Below are 27,930 nucleotides of genomic sequence, written 5' to 3' on the forward strand. Positions count from 1 at the left end.
GCAGGACCCACGTACCCTCCCTCCGTCCCTCACACACACACACACTGGCGCTCTCTTAGGTTGCTTTTGTTTTTATTGTATTATTCTCTTGTGCAACAGGGGGCGGGAGAAACTAAGGGTGGCCTTGATTTTTCTCTTTAGCATTTTAAACACACACAGAGTGTTTGGGTGGGGGAGAGAGAGAGAGAGAGAGAGAGAGAGAGAGAGAGAGAGCTGATCCTTGGTCCTGTGAGTTGCTACCTCTACATGCCTGAGCTAGCAGACAAAGCAAGCACGGATGAAGTTGGTATGGTTACCCCGGGGCATGCCATTTCCTCCTTGGGTCAGAGGAATCACAGAGACTCCCCTGCCCCCTGTCCGCTACTGAGCTGAAAATCTGCCTCTGGGATTTAACCTGCTGCTCCTGAATTTCCTCCGCTCCTGCCTGTCTCACTCTGCTTCTTCCTCCCACCTTCCCCCGCTCTTCAACACCCCCTGGACCAGAGCTGGATTCTGATGGAACTGCCAAGATGTTCATGTCCAGAATCCTGGATTTTCAGAAGACAAGATATGCCAGGTAAAGCCAAGTGGTTGTGTTCTAATTCCTGTAGCTGAACCATTTTGCATTGTGTTTTGAAACCCTCCAGGATCCCTCCCAACCTCTGCCCTTCCCTATAGGAAGCAGGGAGTGAATTCCAGGGTGGTACTTGCAGGACAGAGTGAATTAAGCTGACAGTGGGCCTTGAAAGATGCGGCGCTCCTCAGAGCATAGGGCACCTGCAGGGCTGACACCCTTCCTTTGTTTTCCTGGTATAACAAAAATCCTTTGCACTTTCATAGCACCTCTGCAGACCTGAATGAATTCAGGCTCACAACATCCCAGGGAGGTAAGTATTACTAATCCCATTTCATTAATGGAAAAACTCAGGTAAATGTGGCCCCTGATTTTGGGGTGTTTCAATATTTGGGTGTTCTTCTTGGAACACTTTGACCCAGGGTCATCCTTTGGAGTTGTGGGTGCTCAGCACCAAGGAGCAATCAGCTCCCCACAAGTGGTGGTAACTTGTTTTAATGGCTCAGGTGTGTTGGGATACATTACAGTGGCACCTGCTTAAGAGGATACCTGATGAATGGACAGTCCTGGTCAAGGGATGCATATTCTGTGCATCCAACCACAATACAATGAAACTCAGGGCATCACGCATGTTCAAGAAAGATGAATTCAGACTGGACTAGGTGCAGAGAAGGGGTACTAGGATGTTCAGGAGACTAGAGAGCCTATCTTTCAAGAGGAGACAAAGAATTTGGCTTGTTGAGCCTTGCAAAACGAAGGCTTGTTCTCTCAGAATACATTCAGGAGGAAAACACCAGGCAGGGAGAAAAGCTATTTAAGTTAAAGGACAATGTTGGCATAAGAACAAATGGGTACAAACTGGCCACGAATACACCAAGATTGGAAATGAGCAGGTTTCTAACCATCAGAGTGAGATCCTTGTACAGCCTTCCACTAGGAGTGGTGAGAGCAAGGAACCTAACTACTTTTAAGGTGGAGCAGGATATCTTTTTGAACAGGACAATATGATGGGGATGCCTGTGCTAGCAGCGGATGGGACGCAGTGACTCAGGAGATCCCTTCCAGGCCCATGTCCTACATTCCTATGTAAACTGCAACAGAAAATTATTGTCATGCATCTTAGACAGAGGAAATGCAATGTACACCTGAATTGTGCATTCTAGGCCTGAAGGTAGGCTTAGTGAGTCAAATGGAAAGTATAATACTTTATACAGTATCATCTGTAGCCAGACATAACGTAATGTTGCAGTGAAAAGGCTCTATGAAACGGTGTTTGAAAACAGAATTTCTGTAGTGAATTCAGTGCTGGGGAAAGGCGTGAAACAGATGGTAGCCCATTAAGCTGAATGCTTTATGCACAGGACAGGGACACTACAGGCAAGAGCAGCACAAGGTGCCCTGCACACAGCTCCTTAGGCTGTGTGTCTTAGCCCTGACCTGGACGAAGCACCTGAGAGTACAGTTCAGTCTCTGTATCTCTTCAGTCCTTAGCCTCTCTCCCAGCTGCTAATGCCAATTCCTGTGGTGGGGGTGGTTTCTGTGAGGTGGAGAAAAAGCTGCTGAGTTGACAAATTCCAAATGGTTATCAGATTTCTATTGAAAAGCGGCTTTCCTAGTCCGTTTGTCTTAGGAACCGAGTTTGAAGCGGATATACACAAATCCTGAGCGAAGACTCTCTTCTCATCCTTCAGATGCCTATTTAAATACCATGTGTTCCCACTGACGGCCCTTCTGCAATTGTACTGTTCTCCCTATTTACGTGTGGGAAAATGGGTGAGTTACAGGGCGATTGTGGGTAATGCTTTGTAACCTTGTCCAGTACAGATCCTATTTTAATAACCAAGAGAATACAGAAGGTTTTTTTTACAAAGTGCAATAGGAAAGTGATCAGATCAATTAATTGATGTAAATTTTCTGGACACAGAACCAAAGTAATATTTCGGAAGCCACTGGAGCGAGCCCTCTTTAGAAAGTCCCTCTGTCCAGTTAGAGAAACTGATCTGCTAGATGTAACTGAATGCATTTTTTGTGCAACAAGTGTTGCATGTTGACTAGGTTGCTAAGAGCCCATTGTTAGGACTGGAATAGTGGGGGATGTGAGAAGAATGCGGCTTGCTCACTGAAAATAGGTGCAAGGCTCCTCTCTGTCTTCTCTTTGTCTTCTCTGGGAAACAGAGACTGGATTTAGGAGCTGAGGAATCAGCCCAAATGAGCAGCATTGTACTTTTTTGCATGTTAAGATGAAGCTTCTCCCACATATAACCTAAGGACCGAGCGTTTGTTTTTCAAAGTCTTTTAGCTGAAGTCTTTTGATAGTTCTTCATGGAGCACAAATGATTAAAATATATCACAGTGACTAGCTGAGTACTAGAACTGGGCAGTGCCGTGCTGAGCAGGAGACCTGAGTTTGATTGCCCGGCTTGGCAAGATCTGGAAGGGCTGGGGACCAAAAAAGGAAAGCCTTGTACTTCAGAGATTTCAGGGTAGTGACCGCGCTCAGTATATATTGACTGGTGTTGAAAGGGATTTCTTCAGCCATCGCTCCTTGGCTGGGAGTTGGAATCTGAGTTGGGGGATTTATGGAGAAGGGGGTTTAAAGTGCAAAAAGGGCCAAATTATACCTCACCACCATGTGTATCTCAGTGGGAGGAGAGTGACCTCATGGAGTTTCCTTGAATTTCCCCCACAGGGTGATCATGGAGGAAGCAAGAGATGCAGCTTCCCAGTCCCAGGAAAGGGAACTGCTCCTTCCTCAGAGGGCCAGCCCCTCTGCAGCTCCTTTCTCCCCCTCCCCCGCCTTGCAGCATGGCTCCGGTTGGTGCTATTCTGCCCTAGGACTGGCTACCCACGTGTGCAGACATGGAGGCTGAGTTACTAGTGCTTCAAGCAGCTACCCATTGTTCATGGGAGAAAGATGCCATGGAGAGCATCTGCTCCCTTGTACATCTTGTTCCTTCTGCTGCATGGTTTGGGGGATGGGAAGCGCATGCTAAGGAATCCGGATCCACTGGGTTCTGCTGCCTTGTCCTTGTATAAGCAACGGGCAGGATGGGACCCAAAGAGTGACTGGTGGGGATCCTTTGAACACCCTTGCTCTGCCAGACCCACACATTATAAAGGAGATCATATCTTCCCACACACATGTAGTTCATAAGCTTCAGCTGCCATATCAAGATAACAGGGGAAATGCCATGTTTTCCTTTTCCACCATCAACAGGTATACACAGTTTCAGGCTGTGCACCAGAGAGGAGCATTATGAAACAGAGAGGGAAGTTTCCCAAGAACTTGAGAGTGAAGCCATCAGGGAGATGCGCTTGCTGTGCATTTGAATTGGAAGTAGAATCTCCATCTACAGCTTAGCAGAGATGAAGCCCAAGGAGGAATGGAGTCAGATGTCCATGACCTAGAAAGTGACACCAGGCTGGTTCCCTTTGTTGGGCCCTTGGACTTCTTCCCCATAATCTTTTCTGCACCAGGCATGACAGGTGTGGTGCCAGGCTTCTCCGGCAGCTTTCCCTGTTCACCAGCCAAATGCCTTGGCTGTAAGCAGCCAGAGCCTGACACCTTGTGTGATTAGATGGGAGCTGGGTTTGAAGCATGGTTAAGATAAACCATGCGCAGCTGGATGGGAAGCATCTTGTAGTGGCACATGGAAGCTCAGCACAGGGAATTACCCTTAACGGCCAGATTCTGCCACCCGTAAAGGATTGGAAAACAAGTCTTATAGTGAAAAACTCGAGCAGCTCAATCTGTTTGGCTTAACAAAGAGAGGTTAAGGGGTGACCTGGTCACAGTCTATAAGTATCTACACAGAGAACAGAAATTTGATAATGGGCTCTTCAATCTAGCAGACAAAGATCCAATGGCTGGAAGCTAAAGCTGGATACATTTAGACTAGAAATAAGGTGCCATTTTTTTTAACCGTGAGGGTAATTAACAGTTGGAACAGTTTAGCAAGGGGTATGGTGGATTTTCCATCACTGGTCGTTTTAAACTCCAGATTACATGTTTTTTTTTAAAAGATATGCTTTAGTTCAAACTGGAATTAACTCCGGGAAGTCTGATAGCCTCTGTTGATGATCACAGTGGTCCCTTCAGACTTGATAATCTATTAATCTTATTCCATATGCAAACCCATTGATTGCAAAAGGACCATTCCTGAAGTAAGACACCACTTACTCAGCACAAGTAACGGGGGCAGAATTGGGTACTATGGTAGGGAGAAGAAGCCAAGAGTACCAGTCACAAGGTCTGTGCCAGGACCAGTACACATGGGAGTGATGGGCAACTCAGTGGCATATCTGACTCAGGAAGGTGGGCATGTATTTTAGAAATAGGTGCAGATATAGCCTGGCCTCTCAGAAAGGCATCAGATGCATCTTGATACAACTTGGAGGAGGGTGGGAAACTTTCACTCTTGTGGAGTTGATTGGCCCCGGAAAATAGCATAAATTCTTGATCTCATAAGAAGAATTTGGAACGGATTCTTTTTTGGTTTCTTTTTTTTTTTTCTGATTCAAGAGAACCAAGGAAGGAAGAGATTAATGTCAACTGGTCATCAATAAGTGCCCTGGAAAAATAGCCAATTGAAAGAACTTAAGCAATGAGAATTATATGAAAGAAAGCGATCAATGTGGGTGTGTTTTATGAACTGTCGGATAAGGCAGGAGAATGTTCCCTGCTCGGGGGCCAAGAATGTTGCCCAAGATTCATCCAGGGTTGGCTCACTTCTAAATGTTAAATGACTTCAGAAAGAGAGGGAGAAAGAAATTGAAGAAAGTATGTATCAGCAGTGAAGAAGAAACTGAATTTGATTCCATTCCATGAGCAAGAAAGCCCTTTATTCTCTGGTAGTGTATTCAGCTAGATCATTTGTATAAACAGGCCCCTTAGATAGTGTCTTCTGCTTTATTCAAATTTTCCACAAGAGCTTCCCTTTGGCACTAGCATGTCAGGCCCCCGGACAATCTGACTAGAGGGCTCCCAAGGAAGGCTGAGTACTGTAGATTGAAAATGGCTCTCACAATATAATGGAAAACCAGCTTCAGTTTGAGACACTGCTCGTGGCCCTGTGTGTGTGAAAGAGAAAGAGAGAGAGAGGGAATGGGGGCCGCAAAAGCATCTCAACTGTAAAAACTTCCCCTCTGTCATTTGTAACTTGGTGCTGCTCTGTAGTGCGTAACATCCGTCTTTGAGAACAATCAGCTTCTGCACAAGGGGCCTAATTCAGCCATGACGTAAATGTCAGTGTCAGTTACACCTTAGGTGAAAGCAGATCAGATTCCAACTGCTTTATCTTACCACCTCCACTGAGCTGCTTTTTTCTGCTACGACCCCAGTCTGACACCTCGACATATCAATTACACTTGTTTTGCACACCTGCTGAATGGCAAATAAGTGCAAGTTACACTTCTTTGCCATTGGCACTTGTTTCCCCAACTCACTTACACTCAATGTGTAATTTACCCCTCCGGCCACATCACTTCTGCACTTGACCCAGAGGCTCCCATGGATATTGCACCTACTTCTTACACTGAGTTTGAGTGAGGTCCAAAGCCTTTGTTATTATTTATGAATGTTGTTGCCGATTTTCAGTAAAATATGGATTCTTTTTACATAGCTGGGCCAAGGACAAGTCCTGGCTCCCCTCCCTTTGGGCACACAAAAGCACTTTCTTTCCTTTGATAATCAAGAAACAGAATGTAAAGGAAACACGATAAAAAGCAACTTGAGTGCGGACTCTTTCAACAGATCTAGAGCACGGGTACGTAGGGGGAAGTGCATGCTGCGGATGGGCAGAATCATAGTAATTACCTGACACAGGTTCAAGATTTAATTTATTCAGGTAAAAGGCCCCAGATTTTATTCCGTTTGTCTGTTCTTGCCCTGGGCAGGTAAGCACAGAATAACAATGAAAACAAAAGATGCAATGAAAGATGCCAATTAAATTTCCCAACAAGGAAACTATATTTGGAAGCAGGGGTGCTGGAACAATATGTATAGTGGGAGTGCTGAGAGCCGTTGAACCAAACTGTAAACCCTCTATATAATGGAAACCACTTCAAGCCAGGGGGTGCGGCAGCACCCCTAGTTCCAGCACCAATGTTTGGAGATGAATCCTTTATATATTTAAGGGCCAAAATCTGCCCCCAGATATCCACTGATCCATTGACTTCACTAGGAATTGTGTAAAATGTATCCAAGCACGGAACTTGAACGTAGTTGGAATCTGCTTCCTAGCCAGTAAATGCACAGATCCAAGTACAGTGCACAATGACAAAGAGGTACAGAGATGGGTCAGAGACGTACATGGATTCCATACAATAGGACGAAAAGAGAAAGGATGGTTCAGGCAGCACATGGGTAAATTTCTCCTTTAGATTGCTTTGTTCAAATCCAGCCCAGCTTGGTGATGACTGAAAGTCCTTGTCATCCAGTGAAATGAGTTTCATGGGTTTCTGGCTCATTCCTGCTGGGTAGGTGCACACATCACAAACATCACCATTGTAATTGTCATCATGTAACATCAGGATGGGATGTGGAGAATGAGTTATCCTCAGCTCTCCAGAAGTAATCCCTCTAGGTCAGTGGTGAGGTACCTTGGGAGCTCTCTTTGGGTATCTTGCATTACCACTGCCCAAGTGTAATGGAGGCCCTCAACCTTAGAGCACCCCCTGGAGGCCCAGTGCAGCACCACCATTGTGTCTCAGCCAGTTTCTCTGAGGGAGGATTTTAGTAAGTCCATGGAGGCTTGTCTATTGAACAGCACTCCAGCAGGGGTCTAGTTTTATTCAATCTGAAAAGCCAGAGCCTCACACACATGGAACTGCTCCCCAGCATCTCTAGCTGAAGGAAGGCGGGGGGGCTGAGTCAACCCTTATCATGTCCAAGTGAGGCCTTCATAACCCGGAACCCTTTTCTAGAATCAAGGGCCTCTTGTCATTAACTGGGGGAGGGTCTTTCCTCCAGGGTCCAGGTCCCCATGGAGGTCAAACCTCAGGACAGAATATAATTCCTCTTTTTCCAGGCCTTCTGCTGTTGCCTGGTGAAGTATTTCATGGGAGCCAGGTTTCTCTGAGATGCAGCATTCATCGTCCCTTCCTTTCAGAAACTCTCCCACCAGGAGCATTCTTTCTTTGTTTCCTTTGCCTGTGGGCCCCGCTCACCAGATTCCCCTGAGAAGCCTTCTCCGTATGTTCTGGGGACTGTTCCTCTTCCCAGCAGCCTCTGTTTCTCTAGTGTAGGCCTCCCTGTGCAAAGCTTCCATTTATCTTGCCTAGGTGCGTCTCTGCCTAATTACCTGCCTCCCAGCAGCTCAAAGAGTGAGCACATTGAGTGTAAGTGAGTAGGTAAAACTGAGCTGCCTCATTCCTCCTTGTGGAGCCAGTCAGAGGTAGGCTGGGTCCCTGGCCCGCTCAGAGGGCCAGCTATTCTCAGGCTCGATGGTATGTCTGATCTAGGAAAAATAGAGGCTATCAGTTCCCAGCATATCTATACCACACCTTTCACCAACACTAAAAGAAGAGACCCAAAACCCCCATAATTAGCACAGTAAGACCAGAAATGATGCGGAAATGAAGTATGAGGTTAAGCGAGATCCAAAACATGGAGAGAACAGTGCTGCTTGTCCTACATTTGGAGTACCTTTCTTTGTCGATCCGTGGTGGAACAACTGCTCTGCAATCAGTCATTCATTTTGCTTGAACTGCAGGGGGTCTGGAAAGTTTTGCCCCAGGCTGCCTAGCAAATAAATCTTGATATGTCTGAGTATGTGAGGTTGGCTTACACCTGCTCAGACATGCCCTCCGAGGGACCACAGGTGCCTTGCACAGCTGTTTTCTTTTTTCCCCCTTAACCCATGTTGGACAAAACTATGGCAGTGAAATGCTTTAAAAATTGATGTGGTCCATCGCACCGAGTACAGAGCTGCTCAAAAGATTAATGACATCACAGATAAGTGCTTATTTGAGCCAGGCTTGTGTCCCCGCCTTCCCTTCCCAGGGCGAGATTCTGCCTCTATGTGGACCCTAAGCAATCCCACTGAAATCAATGGGGCTACTTGCAGAGTAAGGTGCTGTAAGAGGCTGGGCTGTTCCTTTAAGGACATGCGACCAGGGAGCCAAACAGCCCTGTTGCATTAGCAGATCCAGGTGGGAAAGGATCAGATGATCCCTACAAAGGGCTCAGAGTGAGAGGGCTCAGCTGGAGGAAAGCTGCAGGAGGGATGATGGCTCCTGGAACTGGTCCTGGAGCAGAGAGCGATATAGAGTGCAAGGCCTCTGGGCCCCTGCAGCCTGGGTTGGGGACAGGGGTAGCTTTGTTTTGTGTTATTTTGTGAGCTTTCCTTTGAATTAATAAACCATGTCCCCAGGGAAGGCCTCAAAGAGACTTGGATGTGGCATTAGCTCATCCTGGGCTGCGGAGACAAGCTGGCACCCAGCAGCCTCTAGGCAGTAGTTTGTGTGAGTGGCAGAAGTGTGAAATGGCCCATAGCAACAAACCCCTGATGAAAGCAGAGAGCAGTCTGGTCTCACTGAGTAAGCAGCTCTAGCAGAGTTCATTTGTGCCTCAATTTTGGCGCAAGAGCAAACAAAGTATCATCTTAATATACAATGCATCCTCTCTGGGGAGTATGTCCTGTCCTGGCAGGGGGATGGACTCAAGCCTCCAACAGGTCCCTTCTGTCTCTAGCAGCAGTCTTGGCCCCATTGGTGCTGTACAGTCCCCATGTAACTACCCTGCACTGACTGATAAAATGCACAAGAAATTACAAAACTGTTGACCAATGGGGGATGTCCATGAGTGCACAAGACAGAACTTTCCCAGGAGTCACTAGACTATGAAACTGAGCCCTGAAAGAGAGAAGAATGCACGCAGGCCTCACTGCTCTTACAGCTAAATGTAAAACTTGTTTTCCTGACTTGGCATGTACCCATGGTACAACACTTTCAATAATTTCAACACACACACACACAAGGAAACAAACTAAAATCCATGAACTAAATACTTCTACAGACAGGAAAGAGAGAAAGGGTGTTATTTTTGTTTGGAATTCTTGCAAGGTGTTCAGCTACAACAGTAAAAGGGGTGTCATACAAGGACCTAGATGGCTAGATAACAAGGCGATCAGAGTCTGAGTGACCACAGGGAACGTGATACAACAAACAAATGGTGCAACTCAGAGTTTGTGTTTCACCAGAGCGAAGTGGAACTTGAAGCTTAAAATTTTCACGTTCTGTTCAAAATCTAGACCCTGCTATTTCTGAATGTGACACAATGTGAGTCCCCCTGATAAAGAAATTGGCATACTCCTCATCAGTTTGCAGAAGTTAATTAGCAGAGATAGGCCAGAACCACACCTCAGATCCAAGCATCCAAATGTCAGGAAAGCTTGGATCCAGATCTACATCCAGCTCCAAAATTCGCTGCTCAGGATCATCTCTGGAAATTAAAGGATTTTAGGCTTGGACTGACAGAAAGGATCAGATGGAGAAATGAGATTTAAATAATTATCTTCATTCTTGACTGGCTACACTGCACTGCCCATCTTTAATAAAGAATGTTAGCTGAGAAAACGTAATATTAGAGATGGTCAAACGGTTACCAACAACATGCATTAAAAGCACAGCTAGTGAGTAGTTTGCAAACCAGTCGCGATCTTCAAATGTTTTTGTTGTTCATAAATATTCACTGAATAATCTGGATATCTTATTATTATTTATATTGCAGTAGCATCTAGAAACCCCAGCTGAGATCAGGGCCCCATTGCCCAAGAAGCTATGCATATGTATAAGGAGAGGCAGTCTCTACTCAAAAAACTTATTATTTGTACTAGAGAGTAGAAGTGACTTGCCCAAGGTTGGATAGTATATCAGCAGCAGCGCTGGGACTAGAACCAAGGTTACCTGACTGCTAGGCCAAGGCCTTACGACCACACTGCTTCCCACAAAGTGTTTGTCTCAACTATACACCAAAGCAGCCTGGAGCATCTGACAGCTCAAGAGAATAGCATGTACTTATTCAGGGGCTTTGAAATAGATGCCGTGCCCGGGGATGCTTTGCAGAGTTTTGTGGATCCGTTAACAGCCTGGACTGAGAGTGTTAAACAGGGCAAGATGTCTGTTATACCCTTTATTGAGGTGATGGGCCAGATTCTCTGGTCCAGAAGGGCTGTGCTCTCTGGATAAACATAACAGTGAGTAGCAGCGGTGTATTAACGCCTAGGCCAACAAGGCCTAGGCCTAGGATGGCAAATTTGCAGGGGTGGCAAATTTATAATAGCAGCCAGAGGCTGCTTCCCCCGGCGCTGATTCGCGCCCTCTGCCCCCGGCCCTGCCCCAACTCCACCCCTTCCCCGCCCCCTCCGTGCCCCTATTGATCCCCTTCCCCAAATCCCCACCCCGGCCCTGCCTCCTCTCCTGAGCGTGCCGCGTTACCCCCTCTTTCCCCCTCCTTCGCGAAGCTGTTTCGCGCACAAGCACTGGGAGGGAGCGGGGAAAAGCAGGACCCGGTGGCGTGCTCAGGGGAGGAGGCGGAGGCGGAGCAGAGGTGGGCTGGGGTTGGGGGCAATTATTTCAGGGCCTAGGGGCGGCAAAATCTTCAGTCCACCACTGGTGAGTAGAGGTATGTTCGGACCATCTTTGTAGTCCCTATATCCTGTGGCTAGCTCAGACTAGTCCCTGATATGAGAGCAGTGCAAAGACTGTTTTAACTTATTGCCAGTACCCCAGGACTCCAAGGAGCCAATCCAGCAGCCATTGTTGGTGTACAGGGGTGCTCCAGCCATATCCTGTCATGTCCTTCATGCCAGAAACTCCATTAGGCTGGCACTTTGCCATGTAGGGATTCTCTTCGCATTAGCGTAGCCAGCTCAGAGGGCTGCCAGAGAGGCACATACTAAACAGAGTAATGGTCAGTATTTCTCACAGAAATAATATGACCTTCATTTCTAGTATCCGGGCACATAGTATTGTATCTGCTCCCTGACTGGTTGGCCGAAATATTTTAAACACGCAAATATCAACTAATACATGTTGGGGGCATTCTTGCTAAAATTTGCAAAACACTTGGGATTTGCAAGCATTTTTGCAAATCAGCCCCCATTTGTCAGAAAGCCCACAAACAGCGACGGAAATGAGCAGCAATTTAATCTCCAAACATGTTCAGTCATCCATGGCTTTAAAAAATGATTTGCTATTATCCCAGTATCAGGAACGGCCATGTAAGAGTTTGAGTTACCACAGAAATAAATGTGATAAAATGTGCTAGAAAAAATATATATCTACAGATATGGCGGGGATCTTCAAAGGCACGTTACTTGGCAGATAGGTATTAGCTCTTGTACTTTAGAGGGTGTAGGCGCCGACTCCGTGGGTGATCCGGGGCTGGAGCACCCACGGGGAAAAATTAGTGGGTGCTCAGCACCCACCGGCACCAGTCAAAAGCGTGTCTCTCTCACCAACAGAAGCTGGTCCAATAAAAGGTATTACCACACCCACCCTTTTTCTGTAATGTGAATAGCCTCCCTCCAAAACTGGCAGAGGTGCTCGGAGGAGGGGGCAGAGAGGAGCAAGCAGTGGGCAGGCAGGGGAAAGGGCAGAGAGGGGGTGGGGCCTCAGGAGGGGGCAGAGTGGATTTGGGGCCTCGGGCGGGCACCCACTGGCAAAACCCACTCACTAAATCCCAGCCTTCTATATATGGATTTGGATGTGTGTACATTGTATGCGTAGGATTGCCAACTTTCTAGTCGCACAAAACTGAACACCCTACCCCTGCTCCTTCCCTGAAGGGGCTCCCCCCCCACGCTCACTATATTCCCCCTCCCTTGGTGGCTTGCTCTACCCCACCCTCACTTACTTTTACTGGGCTGGGGCAGAGGGCTGGGGTGCGGGAGGGGGTGAGGCCTCTTACTAGGAGTGCGAGCTCCAGGGTGGGGCTAGAAATGGGGGGTTCACGGTGTGGGAGGGGGCTCCAGGCTGGGGTAGGGACTTGGGGTGTGGAAGGGGGTGAGGGCTCCTGCTAGGGGTGGGGCTGGGAATGAGGGATTTGGGGCGCAGGAGGGGGCTCCAGGCTGGGGGGTGGGGCCAAGGGATTTGGAGTGCAGGAGGGGGCTGCTGGTTGAGGCAGGGGGTTGGGGTGTGGGAGGGGGTGAGGGCTCTGGGCTGCAGGTGCTGGCTCTGGGGTGGGGCTGGGTATGAGGGGTTCAGGGTGTATGTGGGGGCTCTGGGCTGGGGCATTTGGTTGGGGTGCAGGGTGGGTGAGGGCTCTGGGCTGGGGCTGGGATGAGGGGTTTGGGGTGAAAGAGGGGGCTCCAGGTTTGGGAGGGGCTCAGGGCTGGGGCAGGGGGTTGGGGCTCGGGGTTGGGCTGCGGGCTTACCTCGGGTGATTCCCGGTGACGGTGCAGCGGGGGTGAGGGGCACTAAGGCAGGCTGCCTGCATCCCCCACATCCGAGGCTGGGAGCAGGGCTGTGTCTCCGAGGGGGGGGGGCACGGACAGGGGTAAGGGGGCCGAGGCCACAGCTGGGGGTGGGCGTGGGGTGAGGAGCGGTGCCCCGGGTAGGGGCCGGTAGCCAGGATCCCACGTGTGGGGCCAAGAGCAGAGCCCCGGCGGTGGGGCCAGCAGCCGTGGTCCCAGGAACAGATCCCCGGGAGCGAAGGCATGGTTGCAGGGTTGGGGCAAGAGCAGGGCCCCAGGGTCAGTGGCCAGGACCCGAGCCCCACTCCCCCCAGGTGAGGTGAGGGGTTGGGGAGCTGAGGGCCGGGAGCAGGGCATAGGTGGGGGAAGCACTCCCTGCACCCCTAATTCCCACACCTATTCTGGCACCGTGCTGTGTCCCCCCTGGAAGCAGCCAACAACCAGCAGGTCTGGGTCCTAGGCAGGGTGGGGGGCAGGGGGAGGAGGCTCCACGTGCCCCTCTCACCCGCAGAGTTGGGTCCCTCCCCCCCGCTCCCATTGGCCAGGAATTGGGAATGGGGAGCCAGTGCTCAGGGTGGGGGCAACGTGTGGAGACCCATGGCCCCCCTACCTAGGACCCAGACCTGCTGGCCGCTTTTGGGGCGCAGTGTGGCGCCAGCCAGGACAGGTAGGGACTAGCCTGCCTTAGCGCTGCAGCACTGCCGACCGGACTTTTAATGGTTGATCGGAGCCACCAGGGTCCCTTTTCGACCGGGTGTTCTGGTCAAAACTCGGACACCTGGTCACCCTATGTATGTGATGCGTGTATATGTGTGTATGTATTGTTGCTCCCTGGGCCTGAGCAGTTAGCCGTTACTCAGGGCCTTGCAGGGTTGTTTCTGTTAGGGAGAAAAATCAGTAATGTGGGTCAGGTGTAGTCTTGGTTTATGATTTTGTTTATTTACAAAGAATGTACACAAAGTCCTATTTCCCTGCACACAGTCAAAACAAACAACAGCAGGCAGCTTCCTTACTCAGAAATCCCCTTGGGTGCCACTTCAGCAAGCTCTGTGCCCAAGAAGTGCTGTCTCTCTGCTTCCTTTCCTGGTCACACTCATGCCACTCCTCCAGGCTTTCTCTCTGACAGACATCACCTAAAACGAATCACTCCATTTAGTCTGAGTCACCATACGGCCTAGTCCTCGGGCAGTAGACCCCTGCTGTTTTTATTCTTGAACTGCGTCTGTTGAGCCTGAAAGAGTGTTTGTCTTTGGACCCAAGACTCACCATCCTGTTTCTTTGCATCTTTTTGCATTGATATACATTGTGTGTGTTATTGTGCTATTGTTGGAATCCCACTGTGCTAGGCTGTGTATAAACACATGAAAATACACGGCCCCAGCCCTGAAACATATGCCATCTAGGAAGACAGGTGATCTAGATAACGAGCCTTTTGTGTTTCCATTTTTCGGACTCACTCTGCTCCCTCCAGAATGTTGCCAGTCCCTTTTGTTACATTAAAACAGCACAGAGAGAGAATGCTTTGTTCTCTCACCCGCATCTTCCCAACACACACCCACTCTGCTCTTGTCCAGGATGCTTCCATCTGAAATGCATGCTGCAATCAGTCCAAAAGCTGAAAGTGGCAAGTTGGTAGCAGGTTGAATTCCACCGAGGAGAAACGGATTGTAAAACCAAGAGCAGATTTAGAGTCTTTTTTCCTCCCAGCATGGAGGGCAAAGGAGGACGGAAGTTGTATTTAAAGTGTAGGACACACAAGGCTGAACTTTCCGAACCTGAATTACCATATGTGCACGTAGGAGCTGGGAAAGGAGCCCACAGATGCAGAGAAGCGGGCGCTGAGTACAACACGTACAGATATGAAGGCATGTGTGGGTGTTTTTGCAGATGGCAGTACTAGATGGGGTTAGGATTATAGTTTCCATTTGTAAGTTTCAGTGGGAAAGCTTTCCCTGCAGCCTGGTAAGAAGGCAAACCAGGTATTTTAGAATTTTTATAGTACAGTCATTTGGTTTGGGCAAAACATGTTATTGTTACTGCAGAGCTTGGGATTTTGTTGCTGGGACTCCCACGTGTTGGCACAGGACCCATGGTCTTGATCATTGCTTAGGCGAGAGCTGGGGAAGAAGGGGTTGACTTGCTGTAAACAGGGGAGACTGGAAGGTCAGGAGGGGCAGACACGTAGGGTTGCCAACATATTTAAAAAATAAGGGACTGTTTTCTTAGCACCCCTGCCCCATCCTCCTCCCAATATTATCATCATCATCATCATCATCATCATTCTTATTAATAATAATACTAAACAGTACTCACCTACCCTACATACCCAGGGTGTTTCTTGCTGCTTTTTGCAGCACTCAGCAACTCCAAATCTTGTTGTACAGAGATGAAACAATAAGGGACGTCCCTTGTAATAAGGCCAGAGAGGGACTTCCTGGCACTGGTGATATCATCTGTCAGAGGCCATTGCTTTTCTATCTCTTGCTTCGTAATGAGATGCTGTCACTGAGCTGATCAGGGCTGGATTTATTTGCCAATTCCATGATGATTTCTGGAGTGAGTGTGACGGATGATTGTCAGAGAAGAGGCTAAAGAATAATCCTCTTTAGTGGTTCGGAAGAACCGACAGGGCTGCTGGGTGTTGGCCGGGGGAGGGGCAGTCAGTACCAGTTTGCTCTGTCTGAAAGATCAAGGAATGAAATTAAAGATGGGCCAAAATTGGAGAATCTGGATGTTCCCCACAAGTTTAAAGTGGTTGCCTTTGGGGTCTTTGCCAAACGGCAGCTCACCTGCTGCCCACTCATGTGATTTTTCCAAACCTCTCTTCCCCACCATGTTGTGGTGTTCAGTAATCACTCCCAGCCGAGGAGTCAGACAGAGGCTTGTTACTTTCAGTGTCTGAGTTCGAACTGATCACTGTTGCTTAACATGAGCCTCTGTGTAACATAACAACCGGTTGCAACTAGCTTTCGCCAGAGCCTTTTAAGGGTACAGTTCCCCACATACATGACAGATACCACAAAAATACATGGAGCAGCAATTCTCCTCCTACCCAGGCCCACAGCTGAGCACCTACACCAAAGTCATTGCTAGTGTGAAGGGCAGCAACGCCATTTAAATCACTGGAGTTACACTAGGGCTCAGATTGGCCCCAAAAGCATCATGCATTCATACAGAGAGACACCAGACACATTCAAAAGCCAGCATCCCAATACACAGAGGCACTGGTCAGCACTCGTGCATATGGGCAGATGGAGAGTACACCTGCTGACACCCATCTCTCCTTTTAGAGAGTGCTGGTGTTTTCTCACAGCCACCCCTGAGCTCAGTCTGGGGCTTGTCTACACGACAGGTGCACTAGTTAGCAGGTTCACCCCCACCCCCACCCCCCGCATGTAGTAGGGGCAGTACTTGACTATGTTCCCCCGCACAGGGCTAGAGCCTTGGACAGCACAAAGTTTTATCAAGGGCACAGTTAGGTCCTGTCCAAACTACAGAATGGTTGTAAATAGGTCAGGGGCCTGCTGTGCTGTAAGCAGATCCCCTGGCTTCATCTATTTGTAATGTAAATATGGCCTGGGACCATGCCCTCATCCCCCTGGGCTGGCTGAGTGTCTAAGCACTGCAATTATTCCTGTTTTAGCAAAGAGCTGAGAATTCCCAAGGGGTGGGTTTCCCCAACAACTCCTTCCATTTGACAGATGTTTGCATATCCACATCGTGTTTTTTCCAGTAGACTCCCCTATTTCAGTCTCCAGCAAGTGGTTACCTGTAGCTTTGTGTCATGGTGACTTTTTTTGATGTGAGAGCTACAAGGAATGTGGCCTACGGCGTAACCTATGGAAAGTGTGTGGGGGAGGGATGGCTCCAGGAGTCGTACTCGTCCTGCTACTGTTAACACCTGGCATGCAAGGGGTTAAGTGCTTGAGACAGGGAATTGGTAACTTGAGGGAAGGAGCTTCATCTTTGTATGTGATGGGCTTTCAGAGACCCGTCATAAGGCCATTAGCTGAGGCCTGTCCATCAGGTTGGTGGTGTGGGATGTTCTTAGCACCTAAATCTCCATTCAGCCTGGGTGGGCACACTGTTTAACAAGACAGGCCTAAAAGTAGCTGCTAGTATGGGCCTATTTACCATATTTACCTATCATAGGTTAGGGGCTATGTAATTATATACCCCATGTATTCATTGGGAATGGAGACAAGGGATGTCTTGGTGCAACCTCTTTGACTTATTATTAATTACTAAACAGACATAGAGAGCACTGTATATGTCCATGGAACTTTAGGGAACAATGCAATGATCGGTCCCTGCTTCTAAGATGTGACAATCATGCTGATACTTTCCAGGGTTTTTGATTACCACTGGTGCAGCTTAATGCCTGACCACAAGGGGTCAGGATTTCTCAACAAGAAGCATTTGTCCTCCTGGCAAGTGCCCTGGTCTCATCTCTTGCCAAGAGATTTTTCTAGCCACCTGCAGCCTGGAAAACTGTGTGCGAGGGAGGTTTTATGAGCGCTTTGCGGGGGAGTGGCGGGGGGGGGGGGAAGACTTGTTAACTCTCACATGGCTTCCCCACAGGTGTATAATGTGCACATCCCAAGCTTTATATCACACTAATCACCTCTTAGTAGAAATAATACCTAGCTGTCATATCACACTTTTCATCAGTAGACCTCAAAGCACGTTACAAAGAAGGTCAGCATCATTACCCTCCTTTTTATTTGGGGAAACGGAGGTACAGAAATGTGAAGTGACTTGGCCACGGTCACCCAGCAGGTCAGTGCAGAGCAGTCCCCTGAGTCCCTGTCCAGTGCTCTAGCCACTGAATCACACTCCCTCCCACTGTTTGCTCTTGCTCCTCCTCATGTGTATTTAAATGGAGGTTTTGTCAGCATAAATCTGAGAAGGACACACTATATGCAATTGGGGAAGCCACGTCTGAGTGGTGCAGCTCCTCCCACACAAGTGCATATAAACCTTTACCCCACATGCCATGATGTGTTCTGTCTATGCCTCAGGGAGTGTGTGAAATCTCAGTGCTTCAGATCCATGAGCCTCAGATCATCCACCTGAGTCTTCAAGCTCCCAGATGCTCTCACACCCCACCTATCATCTAAAATCTGGTTTTAACCTGTTTTCCTCTCTACCCTGCACAAAGCGAGAGCTAGAAAGCAGCTCACAGGTCTGTATGATGCTCAGAGCATCCTCATTCTTGGATGACAGGGAGTAAAAACACACACACACAGAGAGAGAGAGGGGATGAATATGGGAAACCAGCTCTGGATTTTCCTTTGATTCTGAGGGACAAGAGTTTCTTTGTGCTGGAGTCAAGAGTTGTGTGCATGGGATTTTTTGTAGCTTGCTCTCTGGGAAATGGGGCCAGGATCAGACAGGCCTGAAGGAGGGAAATGGGAAACCCTTTGGCAGCAGTTAACAACCTGTGCATATTAATTCTGGCAAAGGCTGCCATCCTCCCATTTAGGACTGACAGCTCCACAAAGCTCAGCTAACTGTCTGCCAGAAGCAGCCACTGGAGAGAAAAAGGGGCTGGAAGCCCTCTTGTTCAGTTGCCGATGGCTCTCGTCTGTAATGGGGTGCAGCACAGGAGGAAACAGATTCTTCATGGTGACCCTGCTAACTCCCTCGCCTGGGGCAATGAGTGCATTTCACACTGAGCTTCTTCCAGATCAGAGAATCATAGAATATCAGGGTTGGAAGGGACCTCAGGAGGTCATCTAGTCCAACCCCCTGCTCAAAGCAGTACCAATCCCCAATTTTTGCCCCAGATCCCTAAATGGCCCCCTCAAGGATTTAACTCACAACTCTGGGATTAGCAGGCCAATGTTCAAACCACTGAGCTATCCCTCCCCCCAAAAATGGGGCCTTTGAGCTCTTAGCACGTCTTGAGTAGCAAGGGGTGACCGCTGTCCCCAGGTGGGCTTGAAACACCATCCTTTCGGTTAGCAGCCGAATGCGCTGATCCATTGCGCCACAGAGACATGCTCCTGCTGGAGCCTGTGTGCAGGAAATTGTACTTACTTCTTCCTTGCAGGAACAGAAGCTACCGCAGGGAATAGTGTGGGAGCCCATCCCACGACTCCCCTCCCAGCCTTTCTCAGCAGTAGTCACTGGATGGGATAGTGTAGGAGCAGGTTTGATGGGGGAGCTCAGTTACTCCAGTCCCAGCTTCCCTTAGCTGCTGTGGGGCATCTTGAGGTAACTTTCTATTTTGCCTTCTTACAATTTCTCTGTCTAGTTCCTTTATGGGATGCCATCTAACAAGGTATGACTGGCAGATTGTTAGAAGCTGGCATCAGCACTGCTGTTTGGAGTGATCTGTGAGGGGAAGAGGGCTGAGTCACTGAGATGGAGGTGTATCCATCTCCTCATTCTACAGTCTTAGGGCAGAACGCATCCCCTCCCAAACACTCCATCTCCCCTAGAACAAATAACAGCAGTTCCTCCAATCTTCTCCCAAAGTTGGCCTCCATCATGGCAGCACGGGTGAGTAGCTGGCCTATTTCCTCACATGTGCAGCACCTAAAGGTGTCTAGTCTTTCCCTTTCTCTCATCTCCATTAGGTTGGGTGTCATGCTGTCCGATAAGTATATTATCTAGTGTTTTATTGAATGTTTTAAAGGGGTATTATCAGATTGTTCAAGCCCTTAAATGTATCTTTCATTCCTTTGTCTCCATCCAGGGATGGATGGAATCATGTGTCTATACTACAATAGGATGTAAAATTGCTACTGTATTTGGATTTTGTGTTTTTTAAATAGTGAAGTATTTTTTAAAAAATCCTCACATATTATAATTTGGGATGTGACCACTTGCATGAGGTCTAACATGGTCACCAGGTATGTCAGCACACTGCATTGCTAATGCTGCAGTTTGGGGTTTGTCTAGACATAGAAATTAATCCAGAATAAGGTAGCGTGTGATTTTTTTTAAAAGCAGATTAACTATTCCTGATTAACTCCATGTGTGGATGCTCTTGTTCTGGAATAAGAGTGCCTTGTTCCCATTTAATTTAATCCATTAAATTAATTTGGAATAAGGCACTCTTATTCCAGAATAAGAGCATGTATGCATGGAGCTAATCAGGAACAGCTATTCCAGAATAACTGCCTGTGTAGACAAGTCACTAGACTTGGCAGGGCTCATGTGAAGTGTCACTAGCCCAGAGCCACCGGAATAGGGAAAGTTAATCTGGGGACTTCAGTAGGTAGATACTGTCTCTTTAAACACCATGAAAATTGGTCAGTTATTTAATAATGTAAATATATTTTCTATTTCCCTGTGTGTTTGTGCAAGCTATTGTGACGAGTTGGACCACTCGTTCAGGGTGCCTCTGGATGTGCTGGGGTCCCACTGAGCCCGCCTGTCCCACCAGCTTGGGTTTCCCTTACTCTGTGCTGCTGTGACAGGCTCTCAAGCCCTTTTCCAGCACACACACAAGTAGGGACACACCCAGCTGTAGAATCACACAGAGTCTGCGATCAGCTCTGTGTGGGAGGACTCAGCTAGGGGAATGGCCAGCACTTCTGTGCACGCACCCTCTGGAGTGTAAATCCAAAATTATATTGTCTTGCGTTGTATAGAAATCTATATAGTGCAAGCTCATGAAAGTCGCCCCTCTCCCTCAATGTGGAGGAAGATATGGACAGCTCAAGTGTAATTAGAATCTCCGGTGCCCTCTCCTAACGGGGCTGTCTGAAGACAGGTATTTCATCCAGACAGCAGCTCAGGTGTAAGGCTCTGATGGCTGTCCTTCCACTGGAACGGGCAGTGCTCCAACAGGGCAGCCCTGCAACAAATGTACTCTAGGAAATAGTAGAGGGAGGGTGTAGCGTGAAGCTCACAGAGATGATGGTAGAAATCCTGCTGGAGGCTCATTCAGCTCGTCAGACTCGAGGCAAGCTGTTGTGGGTGAGGCAGGGAGATAGGGTGGAATCAGTCTTAGATGATGGATTTTGGCCCATTTGTCAGCAGGGTCCATGAGGGAAAGCCTGGAGCAGGGAGAGCATTGAGACTGTAAGCTCTTCGGGGCAGGGATTGTCTCTCTGTTGTGTGCAGCGGCTAGTGCAGTACAGTCATGGTCTGTGATTGAGTTGCTAGGCACTACTGCAATGCAATGAATAATGATGGGATCAAAGGCAAGAGCCGGGAGATGGAGGAGACAGGATGCCGGGTGGCCATTGTTTCATTTTGTTTTCACCAGGGGGGCTAGACTGGAGGATAAAGCATGTGAATGTCTGCAGGCCCCGGCAATGGAAAGCCCAAGGGGGGAGGCTGCAGTGAGGCAGAGTATCAGCAACCTCCCCAGTTGCAGGACTCCAGGGCAGACCAAAACGTGGCTGGTGCTGACTAGGGTCCACCTGTGGTTATTGTGGCTGGGAGAAGCACCCAGCTATTACAGCCTCTCAACGTCCTCGAACAGCTGGGCTCCCATTTTGCCCCTGGTAGAAATTAAAGCTGTTCCCCCACAGGGAGTCATTCCACCACTCGCCCTCCTCTGGAGCACAGCAGGCCCAGCCATCGCAGGGGTGTGTGCATTGTCAGCAAGTGCCAAAGGCGTTGTGCACTTTGCAGGATCAAGCTCGCAGTACAAAGAGGAGCTGGGTGGGAGGATAGGGTTTGTGAGCAGTATGGAGCCTGAGGAGGACAAAGTACAGTCAGAACAGCCTATTCTCATTTGAACAGGCACATTTAGGTGCTGCATGCTCTGATCATCTAGACATCACTAATTGCACCTGGTTAGAAGGTGCTTTGCTTTGTCTGATCAATGCAACCAGCCCAGCTGCTGCTAGGAAGTCTGTTCAGAATGCCCCATGGAGCATGCACTGGAAGGCACTTGGGGAGTGGCTACTTGATTTGCTGCTGCAGAGCCCAGGAGACATCCTCTCTGTTCCTTGGGGCTTCTGGTAATGAAGCTGTAGGCATTGGTTTACATGGGGTCTGTAAGGAGAGAGAGGGACCATGACAACCCAGGAGAGAGAGGGACCATGACAGCGCATGGTTACTTTGAAACTGCAGTGAAACCAAAGCCGCCTTGGATTAGAGCGATGAATCCCCAGGGGTTGAAAGCTCAGGCTGTGGGCACTCCAATGTGTGTCAACATGTAGGCAAAGCAAACGGGAAATCAGTTACATGATCCAAACTCCAGCTTTGCAGCTCGCTAACTTTAAGCTGCAAAGAAACTCACTAGGGGGTCAGACTTTCAAAGGCACAATTTTGTGCCTGCTCAGCTCCCAAAGAGCTTTGAAAATCTGTCTGTCTCCACAATTCTCCTTTGAACACAACCTTGCAAAAGGGCTGTGGAAATACCAGCCCAGGCACAAAATCTATTGCCTCTCCTGTCCCAGGATGCTAATGGGGGGGTCTTATTTATATTGTAGGTTTGCCTGAGGCATTACAGACAAGTCATTGGCACAAAGCATTCAGTCTACAACATTCAAATTTAAAGGTACCACAGCGAGGGATGACAGTGAACAAAGGGAGTGAGAGGGGATGAGTGTGGCAAAATCTAATCGTACTCAAAAAAGGTTATCCCAGACAAATGAATATGTAGAATTTTATAAGGCTACATAAGCCCCCAATCAAATACAGGCCTACAAGATGGAGCACTCAGTGGTCAGATTCTTCTCTCAGTTACATTGGTATATGAGTCCAGAACAACTTGACTGACATTAATGGAGTTACTTTCCATTCCCATTGGTGGCCCTGAGAGCAGTGACAGGCAGTTTGACCAACTGGGAAGTTAGGTACCTGTGTTGTATTCTTTGTGGAGTTTTTGGACAGGTCTTAGTCAATAAATCTAAATCCCCATAGGGCCGTGGGCCTCTCCAGCCACATCAGCTGCTGCCCAGCTGCTATTGTTTTTTACTTATCAAATACTTTTGTGTTAAATTGGTGCTGGTGAAAGTGCTGGACTGGGAGCCCTAGAGACTGAATTCCTTGGCATGTCCACAGAACAAAGCACAGCACAGACAGCTCCATGACAACCTTCCCATCCCTGATTAAAGAAGCCACCTCTAGGCATGAGCAGACTTCCTCCAGCCCCGGCCTGTCCTGTGGCTATCAACAAGGGAGGTGGTTGGTGTTGCCTGTTCAAGTGGAATTGGACTGAGACTATCAGCTCAGCATCTAAAATCAACCTGAACACTTGGGCTAACAGCCCTGCATTTCTACATGAGGGGCTGGAGTGTGTTCAGCAGAGGCTCCATGCTTGGTCTGACTGAGCCCAAGGCTCCTGACTGCTTTGGAAGAGGTGGGTCGAGGTAGGAGGGGCTTCTTTTTAATTGGGGAGCCACGTTCCTCACCACTGCTTTGTAGGCTGGTTTGTAGATCTGGTTTTGCACAGACAGTGGCAAAAGGTGAGTTCTACATTTAAAATGAAAATAATTAAACTCCTTGGTCTCCCCCTCTATCCTCCCCCCGAAACTGCGCTCATCGGAGCGTGAGGACCATCAGTCACTACTGACGGGGAAAAATGATCTGAAATCTCTCTGCCTTCACATCAGAGCATGATGCTCACTTCAGCTATGTCTACACTTAACACAATACAGCAGCAAAGGTGCAGCGTGTCAGTGTAGACATGCACTACAGTGGTGGGAGGGATTCTGTCCCATTGCTGTGGTTAATCCACCTCCCCAGGAGGTGATAGCTAGGTTAATGGAAGAATTCTTCCGAGGACCTAGCACTGTCTACACCGGGGGTTAGGTTGGCATAGCGACATCTCTCAGGGGGATGGATTTTTCACACCCCTGAGAGACACAGCTATGCCAATGTAGGTTTTCAGTGTAGACCAGCCCCAGAGACCCCGCAGACACAACCGCCTCTTGACAGGTGCATTACCTACGCCGATGGGAGAACCCCTTCTCTTGGTGTCGATAATGTCTATGCTGATGTGCTACAGAGGCGCAACTGAAGCGCTGCTGCTGAGCTGCTGTAGTGGTTTAAGTGTAGACAAACCCAAAGGGAGGAGGAAACAAAGGCTTTGTCTACACTAGCACTTTTGTTGGCAAAACTTGTCAGTTGGGGTGTGGAAAAAAAACACACCCCGATCCACACAAGTTTCACTGACAGAAGTGCCGGTGTGGACAGCGGTATGTTGGCGGGAGATGCTCTCTCACCGACATAGCTACCGATGCTCGTTGGGGCTGGTTTAATTATGCCAGCAGGAGAGCTCTCTCCCGCCTGCACAGAGCCGCTACATAGGAGACCTTAGCTGTGTCGCTGTAAGGAGCATAGTGTAGACACAGTCAAAGATGTGAAGGCAAGAAGGAAAAGAGAGAGAGAGAGAAGTAGAAGAGATGAAAGAGGGAAATAAATACATAAAACCACAGCCCTGGCTACCTCAGGGGAGGAAGGCGGCAAAATTAAGCCATTGGCCTATTGTGAAGTTACATCTGATCTCTTGGGAGCCACTCAGATAATACAGTGAGGGATGCTTTTATCAGAACCTAGATAGACTGATCAGAGCTGAATTTCCAACAAATCCCAGCTCCCACTCCCAGGCCCTTGAGCCATCCGGTCCCCTGGCCTAGCTCCACTGTGTGTGTGTGTGTGAGGATATCCTTACATGCTGGTATTCAGTTCTGCCATTCCTGGACATTTACTTCCCTGCCCAAGTTCAAAAGGCGCACTCCCCCGTCCCAAGGGCCTGTGGGAATCGGCGTGACACATGCCCCTGAGGTCAGCCTCGCTTTTATTATTAATAATAATAACGATCATCAGAGTCGGCATGGGCGAGAGACAAAGTGAGGTTTTGTTTTTTAAAAAAAATCTCCTCGTGCGTGTTTCCAAGGAAACTGTGACATCACCGAAGAACCCTGAATGTCTGGGCCATGCAGAAAGGATTTAAAGAAAGAAAGAAAGAAAGAAAGAAAGAAAGAAAGAAAGAAAGAAAGAAAGAAAGAAAGAAAGAAAGAAAAGCACCCAGATGGGGTTTCAGTGAGGCTCTGGACAGTTACCTAGCAACTGTACAGTAAAATAATGTCCTGTTGTTGGAGAGAGATTGTTACAGGATGTTGGGAAGGAATGCGAACAAAATCCGGGCTCAGGCAGGGAATTAACAGAGCCAAAGCTCTCTTTGTTTGCTGGGGCCTGGCTCGGGGGGGTTATTAAAGCCTATTAGTGAGACTAATAAACAGGGCCAGGGAAGTTGAGTAGTAAATGCACCCATGTGTGTCCCACAAGAGTAGCCCTGACTGAACAGAATAGGCCTAAGTCTCAGTGACAGGTTAGATCCAGGTTGGTCAGTTCAGCATTGGTTTATTTTTATACAAACCAGGTCTAACCATGGCAGTGAGCCAGCTGTGTTAGACCCTGGGATTTCTTGCCTGGGTGTGAAGGGTGTCGTCTTCCTCTGGGTTTGTTCAGCACCTAGGAACTAGAATCGTAGAATTATAGGGTTAGAAAAGACCGCTAGGGTCATCTAGTCTAACCCCCTGCCAAGAAGCGGGGGGCCTTTCAGTCCTACCATTGGGCAAATAGAGAATAATAACTGGACATGGGCCTGCACTGGGTGATGCAGAACTGAGCCATTCCAGGAGGCAAGCTCCCAGGCAAGCCAGGGGAACATGCCAGCTGCTACACCCCTTAGGCAGGTGCAGCATGCTCTCCTCTCTATGGCTGGCCCACTCTGCCAGCCAGTGGAGGGGGAAAGCATAGGCCATGGCTCCAGCTTCTTCCCACCCGAGAACACCTACAGGAGCACTGCTGGGGTCCTGCTATTGTACTCAAGTGAACGTGCAAGTGAGCACTTCGTGTGGCTGTGTGTTCCTATAGTGACTGGCCCCAGCAAAGATAAATCCTGCTACTAAAGCCTGGTCTATAGTACACGGTTATTTCGGAATTAGCTGAGTTACTTCGAAATAAAACTGATTCCATCCACATGACCAAACCAGTTTTTTCGATTTAAAGGGCTCTTTAATCCAATTTCTGTACTCCACCTTGGCAAATGAAGTAGCACTAAAATCGAGATCACAGTTCCGGGTTACAGGTACTGTGGATGCAATTCGACATTATTGGCATCCGGGAGCTATCCCAGAATGCTCCCTTATGACCACTCTGGACAACACTCTCAACTCCGATGCACTAGCCAGGTAGGCAGTAAAAGCCCCGGGAACTTTTGAATTTCCTGTTTGGTCACCATCAGCACAGGTGACCATCAGCACAGTCCACCATCACAGGCGACCATGCAGAGTCCACCATCACAAGAGACCACGCAGTCCCGGATTCGCAGACGAGCTCCAGCATGGTCTGAACGGGAGGTACTGGATCTCATCGCATGTTGGGGAGACGAATCTGTTATGGTAGAACTATGTTCCAAAAAAAGAAATGCAAATACATACGCTAAAGTCTCCAGGGCCATGACGGAAAGAGGCTACTCCAGGGACACAGAGCAGTGTCGTACAAAAATCAAGGAGCTCAGGCAAGCGTACCAAAAAGCCAGGGAGGCAAACAGGCGGTCTGGGTCACAGCCCCATACATGCCACTTTTATCGTGAGCTGCATGCAATTATGGGGGGGTGATGCCACCACTACCCCACTACAGTCCATGAACACCTGCAAGGGGGGAGTAGAACGGAGCGAGGAGGATGAGTTTTTGGAGGACAAAGAGGAGGAGGAGGAGGAGGAGGAGGAGGAGGACAGTGCACAGGTGGCAAGTGGGGAATCCGTTTCCCCCCCTAGCCAGGAACTATTCTTAACGCTGGAGCCAATAGCCTTCCCCCACTCCCAAGGCAGGCTCCCGGACCATGACCCTGGAGAAGGCACTTCTGGTGAGTGAGAGCTTGATTGGAGCCACACGGTAGAGGGTGGGGGGAAACCCAGCCGCGCAGGGCTGTTCGCGTTTAGTTTAAAGGGCTCATCCCTGCTCAGAATCTCATCGGAGCCACATGGTGTGGGGCGGGGGGAGAGGAGGGTGTTGTGTGAAGTGATCATCCCAGAGAGCCCACAGGCCCTCCTTTTATATGGCAAACCCACCAGGCATTGCTTGCTATGGGAAAGGGGGCCCAGCAGTTTGAAAGCATTGAAATGAATGTGGAAGAAGCAGAACCCCACCTGCCCCTAGGGCTTACCATGGCTGCCTGCAAGCTGAATTCTGTTGCCCAGCCGCATGTGGTGGCTTACTCACACCAAAGTGGCAGGCACTTCAGTATAAGAGGCAAAATGCGACCTTGTACAGAAAGAACATGTGCTGTGTACTATGAATTGCCTGTTTCACTGAGAAAGAGTGTCCCCTTTGTTCTCTAAAATGTATCTTTTAAAATACTACCCTCCCTTTTTCTCCTCCCTCAGGTGCAAATGTTTCAACGTGGCCCCTATCTACTCAGTCCCAGAGGCTGGTCCAGATTAAAAGGCAGAAAAAATGAACTCGGGATGACATGTTCGCCAAGCTCATGCAGTGCTCCCACACTGAATGCGTTGAGGCAAACAATTGCGGAGTCGCGTAAAGCATTACATGAATATGAAGAGAGGAGGGACGCGTGCGATGAGAGCATGCAGGATGCTATGGTCAAGCTCATGGGGGAGCAAACTGACATGCTCCGCTGTATGGTGAATCTAATGCAGGAAAGGGAGCAAGACCACAGACTGCTGCTGCAGCCCCTGTATAACCACCCTCCTTCCTCCCAAAGTTCCATATCCTCTTCACCCAGATGCCCAAGGACATGGGCGGGAGGCTACGGGGACCCACACAGTCAACTCCAAAGGATTGCACAAGCAGCAGAAAGCTGGCATATCCGAAATTTTGATTTGGTTTCTGGACTTGTCCTTCCCTCCTCTTCCACCCCGCTAACCCAATACCTGCTCCCCCCACCATGTCTAGCTTTTTATTTCTCTCAATGTTTTGTGCAACAAATAATAAAGAATGGTTTTTAAACAATTGTGACTTTATTTCCTTTCATATATATAGGAGGCAGGTAACTTTAAGAGAAACAAACACAACTGT

The 27,930-nt window shown here is 48.7% G+C and overlaps 1 long non-coding RNA gene and 1 other non-coding gene across 2 annotated transcripts; one reads left to right on the top strand and one right to left on the bottom strand.

Moving 5' to 3' along the window:
- On the top strand, positions 1–27,864 carry LOC140917859 (uncharacterized). The gene is made up of 2 exons (XR_012161027.2): positions 1–556; positions 27,279–27,864. It is a non-coding gene; the product is annotated as an uncharacterized LOC140917859 (long non-coding RNA).
- Positions 18,898–18,971, bottom strand: TRNAS-GCU (transfer RNA serine (anticodon GCU)). Its single transcript has one exon. It is a non-coding gene; the product is annotated as a tRNA-Ser (tRNA).
- Positions 27,865–27,930: the final 66 nt, after the last annotated feature.

The sequence above is a fragment of the Lepidochelys kempii genome, chromosome 10, assembly GCF_965140285.1.
Source record: "Lepidochelys kempii isolate rLepKem1 chromosome 10, rLepKem1.hap1, whole genome shotgun sequence".
NCBI classification, from domain to species: Eukaryota; Metazoa; Chordata; order Testudines; family Cheloniidae; genus Lepidochelys; species Lepidochelys kempii.